This window comes from Dermacentor andersoni, chromosome 8, assembly GCF_023375885.2.
Source record: "Dermacentor andersoni chromosome 8, qqDerAnde1_hic_scaffold, whole genome shotgun sequence".
Lineage (NCBI taxonomy): Eukaryota > Metazoa > Arthropoda > Arachnida > Ixodida > Ixodidae > Dermacentor > Dermacentor andersoni.
The window spans coordinates 50967817-50981262 of record NC_092821.1 but is presented as its reverse complement, the minus strand read 5'-3'; the positions used below and the strand labels follow the sequence as shown (position 1 = coordinate 50981262).

The following is a 13446-nucleotide window of genomic DNA, read 5'->3' as shown; positions in this document are numbered from 1 at the left end:
TGACAACACTGTACAAACTACCATGTTTCGTGTTTCATTGTATACTGCGCATACAAGTGTTCGACAAATAAACACCAAACACCATTACGTGTAAGAAACTGGCCAATGCCAATAAAACAAAATGAAAGAAGCATTAACCACGGAAGGCTGGAGTGGCATCAGTTTTATCTTGCAGGCTAACACAGCTGCATTTATTAAATACATAAATACACGCGATTCAAAAATGCGTACTGGTCCCGTCATGTGAATCAATGCGCATTCACTACGTTTATCACATACCCTCCCGCCATCCCTACGCTGAAGCCAGTTCCTCGTACTGAACAAAATATGGGTTGGTTGAAGGATTTTAAGTACATTACATACCGGAATTCCGTTGCAGGAAGGCTGTTAGAAGCGTGGCGAAGTAAGAAGGTAGATGCTGAATATCTCGGCAAGTGCTGGATGAGAGCAAATACCTTCAAATCACACTAGTAATATGTTCTACCACGATAACTTTGATCATTTGGATGCAGATACAAAAAAAGGATGAGCTAGATGCATCCTTCGCGTTCAGTTTTAAACCGAAAATGTGTTCCATGAAATATTTTAGTACGGAGCCATGAGGTGGGGGGGGGGGGGGGGGGGCTTATCTATTCCCAGGAACAGCGCAGTTTAGCGGAGCCCATGGGATCTATTGAACTGATTAATGTAATCATAGTAGCCCTTTCTTGACACAGTGGCTGAAGACATGTACAGTTCAACCACCATATAGAGCACAGCTATTAGGCGTTTGTTCCTGCGGCGAGTGTCGGCGTTACCGAGCGAACAAGCACAGCAGCGAAGGATGAAAGAGCGGAACGCAGCGCGGAATGAAAGGCGGCGGCAGCGAAGAGAGCGCAAGGAGGAAAGCACGAGAAGAAAATCATAGTGCTGCGCATGACGTGCTCTGCGACAAGCGCTACGAGATGGCGTCAGAGCACAGCGCGTCGTAAAGCCTTTAGCTGCGTGTCTTGTGTTCACTTTGTCTTCCTTTGGCCACTGCTTTTCGCGGGCTAACAAACGCTAAACGTTATCCGTCGAGGCACGACGCGCACGCATATAAGAGAAGTTTCTCGAATGTTATCCATAGTTCGATCAGCTGACTGTTGTCACCATATATTTCTGCAATGTGATTGTGTGCGCGACGCAAACTGTGCAGTATTTTCTGGAAGCCACGCGGGTGCCAGCGATCACACTGGAACCTTCGACGAGCCAGGTGTAAAAACTTACCCACTTGACCTGCAGATCATATTTTCAACGACCGCCGACTCGACTCGCCAATTTCGTTGTGCTTGCGTGTTACTTGTTTTGCTGGGCACAAGTTCGGCCCACCCAGGCTGCGGGGGCCTCCAGCTATCACAACAAACGAGCCTTCCACCCTAGAACGACCCTACAGTGATGGTATACGAAGTCAATGGCCAAGACATGAGCCCGGAAGACTTCACCGCAGACGCCGGGTGGACTATCGTGGCGCCACGCCCATCAGTAATTAAGACTGCGTTGATCCAGCCCAACCTCGTTAACCACCAGCGAAAGGGAGGGAATACGAACGCAACTGTCTCAACAGCGAGAAACTTCTTGATCAAAGCAAGCAGGATGCCCGCGCTGCCCCAAGATGACATCAAGATCGCGATTCGCATACGTGGCGGTATCAACATAGCCAAGGTAGGCCAACTTAGGTCACCAAAGCAATTTGCATGGCTGCTTGCATCGAACCTAACGAGCGAAGCGAGGACACGATATGCCCCAATTTGAAGCAGAACATCATGGTGGTCAGCACACCGTCCAAAGCGAACGCAGCAAAATACCTCAGGAACCGCAGCATTTCCATAGGAGAGCAAACGTTTGAAACCACTGCATATAGGACGGCGCCGCACGAAACGTGCAAAGGCGTTATAAGAGGGGTTCCGCTCGATGAGACGCCGGACTCCATAAACCGCAAGATCGTCAACCCACGCAACCCTCTCGCTCTGGCGGCAAAGAGAATCAAGGAAACTGGCACGGTCATCATTGCCTTCGACGGCTTTCGAGTCCCGAACTATGTCAGATACGACAATGCCCTGATCAAGTGTTCTCTTTACCGCAAGCAGATCGCTATGTGCCATGTGTGCGGCAGACTCGGCCATCGTGCGGACGTATGCCCCTCGCCCGACGACGCAATTTGCAAAGGCTGTGGACTAGCTAACCCTAACGCAGATCATGTGTGCACCTCGATCAAGTGTGCGCTCTGCGAGGGAAATCACGTCATGGCAAGCAAGGAATGCATGAACCGCTTCCAACTCCCCTACGTCGTCCGAAGAAGACGAGTTAAAAGAAGAATCGCAGCAAACGCATGCAAAAGCACCACGAGATCAGGACCAATCGCCCTGAGTCAGCACGACTTCCCGCCGCTCAAGAACGCCGAGTGTAGCGCCATCAACGACAACGTGGCCGTCAACGCATATGCTCGCTTGTCTGGTGAGCGGGGCCGCTCGAGATCGAGGAACCGCGGTCGCCTGTCGTCACGATCGCAAGGACGCTCCAGGAACCTGAGCCAGAGATCCTTGTCAAGGATACGATTCACCCTCAGCCCACGAGTTGGCGGTGATGACCGGTTGACGTAAGCCCAACGAATTCAGCAGCACCAGCAACAGGAGCGACAAGAACAGCAGCACCAACAGCAGGCCGCCAGCCAGGTGAGTCCGATGGCACGGCCAGAGCAAGTAGAAATAGCGAATACAATTAAAAGTCTAGAACACGAAAACAAAGAGTTAAGGCAAACAATCACACAACTCGTCGAGTAAATCAGACAGCTGAAAACGCCACCACCCTCCGACTCTAATCAAACGGAAGCCAGATCAGAACCCATGGTAGTAGAAGTACCCGTCGCGGAATCCACGCACAATCCGCATAAGAGAAAAGCCGTGACAAACACACATCCATCGAGCACGGACAGCGACATTAAGGGAATCAAGGAACTGCTCGGCGGGCTCACAACTACCGTCGCGTCACTGAAGGAAAGGCTAGACAAACTTGCGACGACTGTAGGGACCCTCAAGGAAGATTACGACAGGATAACGCTACAAATCAACCACATGATGGAGATGATCAACATCCATGGGGCAAGGCTCAACGCGCTAGAAATGGCAGACCACCCGTCTGTGACGTCACATTCTACTGTCACCAAGCTATCTCGGGCGTTGTCGCTCGATAGAGAAAGCAACAACGTGGCCTCACAAAGGCCACCCGATGCCAACAACAAAGATGGCTGTGCAAACTGAAACGTTTCACCTTTGGCAATGGAATGGTAAGGGCTACGTCCGCAAAAAGGCCACCCTACAACAATACATTCGAGCCAAAGAAGAAAAACCCCATGTCATTCTCCTACAAGAGACAAATACCGCTACACCCTCGCTATCCGGCTATGACGCGACTGCAGTGACACCGCAACACAAATGTAGAGGTATCGCTATGTTGGTCAGCAACAAGCTAGCCCACACGACACACAATATTAATCACGACCGCAGCAATTGCGAATCCATTCTCACGGAAGTCTTCCCTAGAGCCAAGATCGCCAAGAGCATATTCATCCTAAACGTTTATAGCAGCCCCAAGCACAGAGTACAAAAATTTAGGCAAATACTCCAGCTCGCCCGCAACCGTGCCGGCGACAACCCCATTATCATGGCCGGGGACTTCAACGCCTCTAACACGGCCTGGGGATACGTCGCCAGCAGAGCCAAGGGCAAGGACGTATTAAACGACGCCGATGAACTTGACCTAACGCTCATCACGAATGCCGAATACCCCACAAGAACGGGTAACTCGGTCAACCGCGACACAACGCCAGATCTCACTTTCGTCCGCAACGTTCCAAACTATCAGTGGAACAACCTCCTCGAGGATCCGGGCAGCAATCATCACATTGTTGAGACAACGATTGACACCCCATCCAGAGGACCCAGAAAAATGACGTACGTCGACTGGGACAAGTTCCGCGAGTTCAGACACGAACGCCGAACAGGCAAAAAATCAAGGAAACAATGGACGTCGCAACTAAAGGCCGACATTAAGGCGGCCACGAAGGAAATAGAGACAGATCTCTCCGTTCAAAGCATGGACAGCCGACTGGCTCACATGCTCGAAGCCAAACTATCGCTCACCAGGAGATGGAATGAACAAAGACACAATCGATGGCTGAGGAAAATAATTTCTTCCCTCAACCGGCTGATTGCAGAACATTGCACGCAACTATCTAACCAACAATGGAACGAGGTGTGAGACGCCGCGGACGGCCGCATCAACAGCGGGACGACGTGGCACCTGCTCAAACATATTTTAGACATAACCAGAAGCAAAGCGGACCAGGGTCGTACGCTGAACAGGATCATGCACGAGGAACTACAAATTACCACGGAAAATGAGCTCATTGACTGTCTCGCCGACAAGTACCTCCCGCTGGCCAAAAATGCTAGAGGCACGACCGCCGAAGTATATCGCGGCAAAGCCAACCCAAAACTAGATCGGGACTTCTCAACCGAAGAGATCCGCACGTCGCTTCAGAACCTAAACAGCAAGTCAGCGCCGGGGCCGGACGGCGTAACTAACAAGGCACTTAGAAACCTCGACGAAACCTCAATCGAAACCCTCACAGAGGAAATAAACAAAATCTGGAGGAACGGAGCACTACCCGAAGACTGGAAAACGGCCCTCATCGTGCTCATCCCAAAGCCTGGCAAGGCGCCCAAGGTCAATAACCTCAGACCTATCTCGCTGACGTCTTGTGTCGGCAAGGTAGCCGAGCACGCGGCCCTAAACAGGCTCTCGAAACATCTGGAAGAAAAAGATGTCTACCCCACAGCAATGACCGGCTTTAGACCCGGGCTATCCACCCAAGACGCCATGAAGCTCCTCAAGCATGACATCATTGACGCAGACACGAGAGACGCGAGAGTAATCCTAGGGATTACTCTCGCGTCCTTTTCGAGGATTTCCTTTTCCCTTTCCCTTTCCTTTTCGAGGATTACGAGAGTAATCCTCGAAAAGGGATTTAATAATTTATCACATGACTACATACTCGGCACGATCTCCCACCTCGACCTCGGTACGAGACTCTACGCTTATACAAAATTGTTCCTGACCGACAGCACGGCCACCCTCCGTCTAGGGGAAATCAAGCCCCAGAAATACAAACTCGGCGGCAAGGGCACCCCGCAAGGTTCTGTCATCTCTCCGACGCTTTTTAACCTTGCGCTTGCCGGCCTAGGCAAGAAACTGGATGAAATCGAGAACGTCAAATACACGATATACGCAGATGACGTAACGCTCTGGGTCCCCGGAGGTAGCCTGGGATCAATTGAAAGCGCTCTGCAGCAAGAGATCGACGCGATCGAGGAGTACCTCGCTCCCACCGGCCTGCGATGTTCGCCTGCGAAGTAGGAGCTCCTCGCCTACAAACCATCGAGAAGCGGTCCCAAGCCAAAGAACAAAATCAGAGACACACACTCCATTACTCTCAGAACAAAAGACGGAGGAACCATGCCACATGTCAGCAAAATCAGAGTCCTTGGGATGCTCATTGAGAGCAACGGCTCAAACGCCGCGACGGTGGAGAAGATCGTGACAAAGTCGAATAATGCTTTGAATTTCATACGATGCGTAGCAAACAGACAACACGGCCTTAAGGAAAAAAATCTCCTCAAGCTAACACACGCCTTTGCGCTATGCCACTTCACCTATGAGGCGGCCATGCACAGATGGAAGGTAGCGGAGAAGGACAAACTCAATGTACAACTGAGGAAGCTAGTCAAACTAGCGCTGGGAATCCCCAAGAACACAGGGACAGCACTCCTGCTGCAACTGGGGGTACACAATACACTTGAAGAAATCGCCGAAGCTCAATAACGGCCTCAATGGACAAGTCTCTCTGGAACCAAACCGGGTAGAGAAATCTCATCGAAACTAGGTCATGACACCACAGTAACGGAGAATCTATATCAAAGCGTTCCGACGGACACACGCAACTCCTGCACGGTTCGCCCACTCCCGCGGAACATGATACCCGCGCACCATCAACCCAGAAGGCTGGCACGCGGATAGTTCATCCTGCGCGAAATACGTGATAAGAAGATCTTAGTCTGTTTCGTAGACGCGGCACAGTACCCGACCAGGAAGGCTTTCGTTGCCACCACGATCAATAAACAAGGTCAAGTCACACTCTATCGTCACACAGCCATTGCACTCGCGCTCACAGACCCGACCACTACCCACGTCTACAGCGATTCACGCTTGGCCGTCAAAGCCTTTCAGAAAGGAGCAGTTGCAAGCCAAGCACTACAAATAATAAATAGATCCGCACCGCTGCAGCATCACACCATCTGCTGGTTCCCGGCACACCTCGGAGAGATCGAGGATGCCCCTCGCAATTTCAATGAGATGGCTCACAGGAGCGCGCGAGACCTAACCCTCCGCGACGCCACCTATTCTGGTCGTGACCATCCAAGCGAGAATCGGGACCCTCCCTCCACATACAACGAGATCACAAAGCGCTTCTATCTAGACGCAGAATACACAGCACACCTCACAATAAGCTCACCAGGCCTCAAGCCCTCACGTTCAGAATGCTTCAAACAAATACGTACCCCAGACTACATCACTACATGCCTGACCTATAGAAAACATCATATTGGGAAAGTTGCCATAGCACACTAGACGTACATCACTTGCTCTGGCCGTGTGGTCGGACCCACGCAAACAAGGATCAAGACTCCGCCAGGCTACAAGAAGCATTACGCAGCACGGACCAGGCGGAGCAGCTCTGGGCTGTCCAGCGAGCCCACGATGCGCCCAGGGAGTTACAACTCCCGGTCCCAACGTGAAAGTAGCCCGCTCTGTGGGACCTTGCGCCCCGTAGCTCGCAGGACCTTTCATTAAAGTTATTCCATCCATCCATCCAAGTTCGGCCTATAAATAGTTAAATTTGTAATTCACAGTTTCGACACTGTTTCGTGCTTGGCTGTAGCTACTCCGTGACAATATAAATCACATTACGAAGCCAGCTATTTCTGAGCAATAAGCGACGCAACCGGTGGAAGTGCCTCGTCTGCCGCAGAGGCTCAGCACAGCTGTCGAGAGGACCCTATCGTTCAGTATCAAATTCTTTGCCACAATATATCGTGCATTCAAAACGCCTAAACAGCCGCGCTCGAAATTAGCATTAGGGAATTTCGTAATCGTTGGTGAATTTTTTTATGCTGAGCACTTCTACTGCGAATAGCATTCTTGGCATTGTTAGACAAGCTCCATTTGGAGCTATCGAATTTGCTAACATAAAATGTGGGCCATTTCCGAATACAGTGCAGTCTAAAAATGAAGGCCGATCCCGCGGCTACCACTAGCACTTTGCAGCACGACTAGACGAGGACAGAGAAGAAAACGAATCGTATACACCACGCTGCACACCGTTCCGACCCCGCTTCAGGGACTCGTTTACACATTTGTGGCAACACCTACAATAGGTCAGAGGCAAACCTGCTGGGCTCAACGACACGTCTGCGGCGGCGGAATTTCGATGGAGGCACGATATAAAAAAATAAATAAAAAATAAATAAATACTACTATGGATTGGGTGGGTGGTCTAAAATCCCAGTTGGTGAAAAATACTCCGGAGTTGCCCATTACGGCATCGTGGTTTGGGGCGCTCGATACCCCAGAATTTATTATATTCTTAAATGAACTCAACGGCAAACGGGCAGCGCAGTCTAGAAATGGGGGCGCGATCGGAACTATTCATTGAAAAAAAAAAAGAAACGTTTTGAACGTCTCCGTTGCTGGGTGAAAAAGAACCCGCGCCGCATGGATTCTACAAGCGCGGTAGCCTGACGCTTGAGCACGCTGCGTGAAGAGCACCCGCAGAGAGGCATATATTATTTCTCAATGTCGGCAAAAGGGAGGAGCGCAGGTGCACCACGCATCTCCGGGACAACTGCTCGACTTCGGAGGCATACAGCTATGTGGCGCAGCGTGTCCAGAGGGAATGCGCAAGAGAGGAGCCCCGCTGCAGTGCGCGTGTCATACGTGGGGCGTTTTGGATATTTGGATAGTCATCGCAGAGGAGTTCTGCCCGATATTTTTTTTATTAAAACTGTCATACCTACACGCATGATGTTTTTGCGGATAGGCTACATGGCTTGGCCGAATAGTAGCAGCGGAAGAAATTGCAGCGATGGTTTTGCGAAATAAGTGCGAAGTGTGAAATTACTTTTTAAATTATTACTTACTCTTTAGGGCGCATGTCTCGCTTGCCAAATTCAAGACGAGAAGCAGTAAAGTCACGCACACCTTCCAGGAGTCTAAGGCTGGCGCTACATTCGAGATATGCGTCCGAAAAAACGCATTGACGTGACATTTAGCATTGTCCAGAACAGTTTGACCCAGACTCTTGCGAAAGCGTCAAGTGGAAAGCCAAAATATTGAGCAGTACATTTGAGGGTCGCATATCTACAAATTGGCGCGAGTGTTAGGATTGCTGCTCAGTACGCGTGAATTCACTGCTTCTAAGATGCTATTGTGCAATTCTGATGCAGTAATTAGCATACCTTAGCAATGAGATATATTGAAAATTTTCTTGTTACGTCCGCCAAGCATTTGGCCTATTAGCCACTATCAGAGAGACCTAAATATGACCGTTTAATAGACTCCAGCAGAAAAAAGAAACACCTGGCGCTGTATTGCCACATTATGTTTTTCGGCTTGCTTACGAGCGATGAAGAAGAGGACGTAGGCGACGCGCCAACTTGAGAGATGTTTATCGTGTCGCATATTTTTCTAAGTAAAGCCCTTGTTTTACTACAGTGCGTGGCCAAACTGGGGGACGTGCTGAGTATCGGTTAGAGTTCGTGAAATGCCAGAGAATATAAAGAACCAAGGAGTACATAGTTAAAAACCACATTTTGAGATTTGTAAAAGAGAATCTAACAGTGCTTCTTGTATTTCTTGTACATGACCATTACTGCCACATTACAATGCTGGCAACGATTTATTTCTTCCTGGTATGGGGATAAAAAACAATACTGTCACGTGGTGGTGACGTTGGAGAAAGAACACAGTAGCAATACTGTGAACAAGAAAACTAACTTTTATTGGGCGAACCTGTGCCCACAAAACAGGCTACACTTATAGCGCAACGATAGCGGCGAACACGCTCGGCGATCGTCGAAAATCTGCTCAGCGGGTCAAGCGCGTCGGCTTTTATAGAGCAGTCGTCGAATGTTCCAGACTAATCGTTTGGACCCGCGTGCTTTCCACAAAGTTCTACACCATTCGCGCTACGCGATGAAATCAGATAACACAAGGTTCGGCGACAACAGACAGCCGGGTAGAAGCATCGATAACTTTCCAGAAACGTCGGATACATGCAGGCGCGTCCCGCGCTGTGCGATTGCATTTGTTAAGCGGCGAAACGTGGTCGCCCGATAAAGATAAGTACACGTGTCAATACCCCCCTCTTAAAAAGCATCGACCCGATGCTGCAAACAAACGAAGGTAATAAACAAAAGCACTCGTAGCAAAGAAAAGAACAAAATGACGAAGTTCGTCAGCGTCCGTAAAAGGGTTTAAGGCGCACCACGTGGACCACTTCAGATCGTGCGCGGCGCCGCTGTGAATGCGAAATGCCGTCTGGCACGACCTCATAGTCCAGAGCGCCAATACGTCGGATGACCTTGTAGGGTCCGAAATAGCGTCGGAGTAGTTTCTCACTGAGTCCTCGTCGGCGTATCGGGGTCCAAACCCAAACACGGTCGCCGGGCTGGTACTCAACAAAGCGTCGTCGGAGGTTGTAGTGTCGGCTGTCGGTCCTCTGTTGGTTCTTGATCCGTAGGCGGGCGAGCTGTCGGGCTTCTTCGGCTCGCTGGAGATAGCTAGCGACGTCAACATTCTCTTCGTCAGTGACGTGGGGCAGCATGGCGTCGAGCGTCGTCGTCGGGTTCCTGCCGTAAACCAGCTTAAACGGCGTGATCTGTGTTGTTTCTTGCACCGCCGTGTTGTAAGCGAATGTTACGTACGGCAGGACGGCATCCCAGGTCTTGTGTTCGACGTCGACGTACATCGCTAGCATGTCGGCGAGGGTCTTATTCAGCCGCTCCGTAAGACCATTCGTCTGCGGATGGTAGGCCGTGGTTCTCCTTTGCCTTGTCTGACTGTATTTCAGAATGGCTTGGGTGAGCTCCGCTGTAAAGGCCGTTCCTCTGTCGGTGATGAGGACTTCTGGGGCGCCATGTCGAAGCAGGATGTTTTCGACAAAGAATTTCGCCACTTCGGCTGCGCTACCTTTCGGCAGTGCTTTAGTTTCAGCGAAGCGGGTGAGGTAGTCTGTCGCCACGACGATCCACTTATTTCCGGTTGTTGACGTCGGAAAGGGTCCCAGCAAGTCCATCCCGATCTGCTGGAATGGTCGGCAAGGAGGCTCGATTGGCTGTAGTAATCCGGCTGGCCTTGTCGGCGGTGTCTTGCGTCGCTGACAGTCTCGGCATGTTCTGACATAACGGGCGACGTCGGCGGTCAGGCGCGGCCAATAATACTTTTCTTGTAGCCTCGATAGTGTCCGGGAAAAACCGAGGTGTCCAGCGGTCGGATCATCATGTAGGGCGTGCAATACTTCTGGACGAAGTCCTGACGGGACAACAAGAAGGTAGTTGGCGCGGACTGGTGAAAAGTTCTTCTTCACGAGGAGATTGTTTTGAAGCGTGAAGGAAGATAATCCGCGCTTAAATGCCCTGGGGACAACGTCGGTGTGCCCTTCCAAATATTCCACCAGGCCTTTTAGCTCCGGGTCTGCCCGTTGCTGTTCAGCGAAGTCTTCCGCGCTTATCATGCCAAGGAAGGCGTCATCTTCGTCATCTTGCGGCGGCGGGTCAATGGGGGCGCGTGATAGGCAATCGGCATCGGAGTGTTTTCGTCCTGACTTGTAGGTTACAGTGATGTCGTATTCTTGTAGTCTGAGGCTCCACCGTGCCAGTCGTCCTGAAGGATCCTTTATACTCGCTAGCCAACACAACGCGTGATGGTCACTGACGACTTTGAATGGCCTGCCATAAAGATAAGGGCGAAATTTAGCTGTAGCCCAAACGATGGCGAGGCATTCCTTTTCGGTTGTAGAATAGTTGCCTTCCGCTTTTGACAGCGACCGGCTAGCGTAAGCTATCACCTGTTCGACTCCGTTTCTCCTCTGGACTAGAACGGCACCGAGGCCTAGGCTACTGGCGTCAGTATGGATTTCTGTATCGGCGTACTCGTCGAAGTGCGCAAGTACCGGCGGCGACTGCATGCGTCGTTTGAGTTCTTCAAATGCGTCGGCCTGCGGCGTTTCCCACTTGAACTCAACATCACATTTAGTTAGATGTGTCAACGGCTCGGCGATGCGTGAAAAGTCCTTGACAAAGCGCCTGTAGTAGGCACACATGCCAAGGAATCTACGCACTGCCTTCTTGTCGGTGGGCTGCGGGAACTTTGCGATGGCAGCTGTTTTCTGGGGGTCGGGGCGTACTCCGGATTTACTGATGACGTGGCCTAGGAACAGAAGCTCGTCGTAAGCGAAGCGGCATTTTTCTGGCTTCAGAGTGAGCCCTGATGACTTGATGGCCTCTAGTACTGTGGCAAGCCGCCTAAGGTGATCGTCGAAATTTCCGGCGAATACAACGACGTCATCCAAGTAAACGAGACAGGTCTGCCATTTCAATTCCGCTAAAACCGTGTCCATCACGCGCTGGAACGTTGCAGGCGCCGAGCACAGTCCAAATGGCATAACCTTGAATTCGTAGAGGCCGTCTGGGGTGATGAAGGCGGTCTTTTCGCGATCTCTTTCGTCGACTTCTATTTGCCAATAGCCAGACTTGAGGTCCATCGAGGAGAAGTACTTAGCGTTGCAGAGCCGATCCAATGCGTCGTCTATCCGTGGAAGGGGGTATACGTCCTTCTTCGTGATCTTGTTCAGACGACGATAATCGACGCAGAAACGTAGGGTTCCGTCCTTTTTCTTCACCAGGACAACAGGGGATGCCCATGGGCTTTTCGACGGCTGGATGATGTCGTCGCGCAGCATTTCGTCGACTTGTTCTCTTATAGCTTCGCGTTCTCGCGGCGAAACTCGGTAAGGGCTTTGGCGGAGTGGTCGAGCGTACTCCTCGGTGATTATGCGATGCTTGGCGACTGGTGTTTGTCGAATCCTCGATGTCGTCGAAAAGCAGCTTTTGTATCGTCGGAGCAGACTTCTGAGCTGCTGTTGCTTAATCACGGGGAGACTTGGACTTATGTCGAAGTCTGGCTCGGGAACTACGGTTGTCGGGGTAGATGCGATAGAATCCGAGAGGACAAAGGCATCGCTGGTTTCCACAATTTCCTCGATGTATGCGATCGTCGTGCCCTTGTTGATGTGCTTGAACTCCTTGCTGAAGTTTGTCAGCAACACTTTCGTGTTTCCTCCGTGCAGTCGAGCGATCCCTCTTGCGACGCAAATTTCACGGTCGAGCAGTAGACGTTGGTCGCCTTCGATGACGCCTTCTACGTCAGCGGGTGTTTCGGTGCCGACCAAAATAACAATGCTGGAGCGAGGCGGGATGCTCACTTGATCTTCAAGCACACTCAAGGCGTGGTGACTACGAGGGCTCTCCGGCGGTATTGCTCTATCTTCCGACAGCGTTATTGACTGTGACTTCAGGTCGATGACTGCGCCGTGTTGGTTCAGGAAGTCCATACCGAGAATGACGTCTCGTGAACACTGTTGGAGGATAACGAAGGTGACAGGGTAAGTCCGGTCGTGGATGGTAATTCTTGCCGTGCACATTCCTGTCGGCGTAATCAGGTGTCCTCCAGCGGTCCGAATTTGAGGGCCTTCCCAAGCAGTCTTAACCTTCTTCATCTGGACGGCGATGTGTCCACTCATGACTGAGTAATCGGCGCCTGTGTCGATTAAGGCGGTGACTGCGTGGCCGTCTAGAAGCACGTCGAGGTCGGTGGTTCTTTGTCTTGCGTTGCAGTTGGGTCTTGGCGTCGGATCACGGCTACGTCGTGTTGAATTGAAGCTAGTACGTCGCGTCGTGAAGTCGTCTTTCGTCGGTGCAGTCTTGGCTTCCTGACTTCCTCGGGACGGCGGCGCGTCGTCATTATGTCGTCGAGATGGTTTCTTCGGCGCTTTCGTCGGCGGCGGAGGATCTTCGTCAGTTCGACGAACAGCAACCGCACCTCCATCGGTTGCTGCTTTTAGTTTTCCGGATATGGGCTCGCTGACCGGCCCCGGGCTGGGCCACTGTATGGTCGGCGCTGCGGCGACAGGTAGCGGCCTGGTGATGGCGAACGCGACGGTCGTCGAGAGCTCCAATGAGTAGCGGCGAGGTAGTCGGCGATGTCACGTGGGCGCTCTCCAAACTGTGGACGCGGCGCGTTAACGGCGAA

General features: G+C 51.4%; 1 protein-coding gene across 2 annotated transcripts in view; it reads left to right on the top strand.

Moving 5' to 3' along the window:
• Positions 1 to 13446, top strand: part of LOC126526272 (uncharacterized) — a 58096-nt gene that overhangs the window by 41260 nt on the left and 3390 nt on the right. The window lies entirely within an intron of this gene.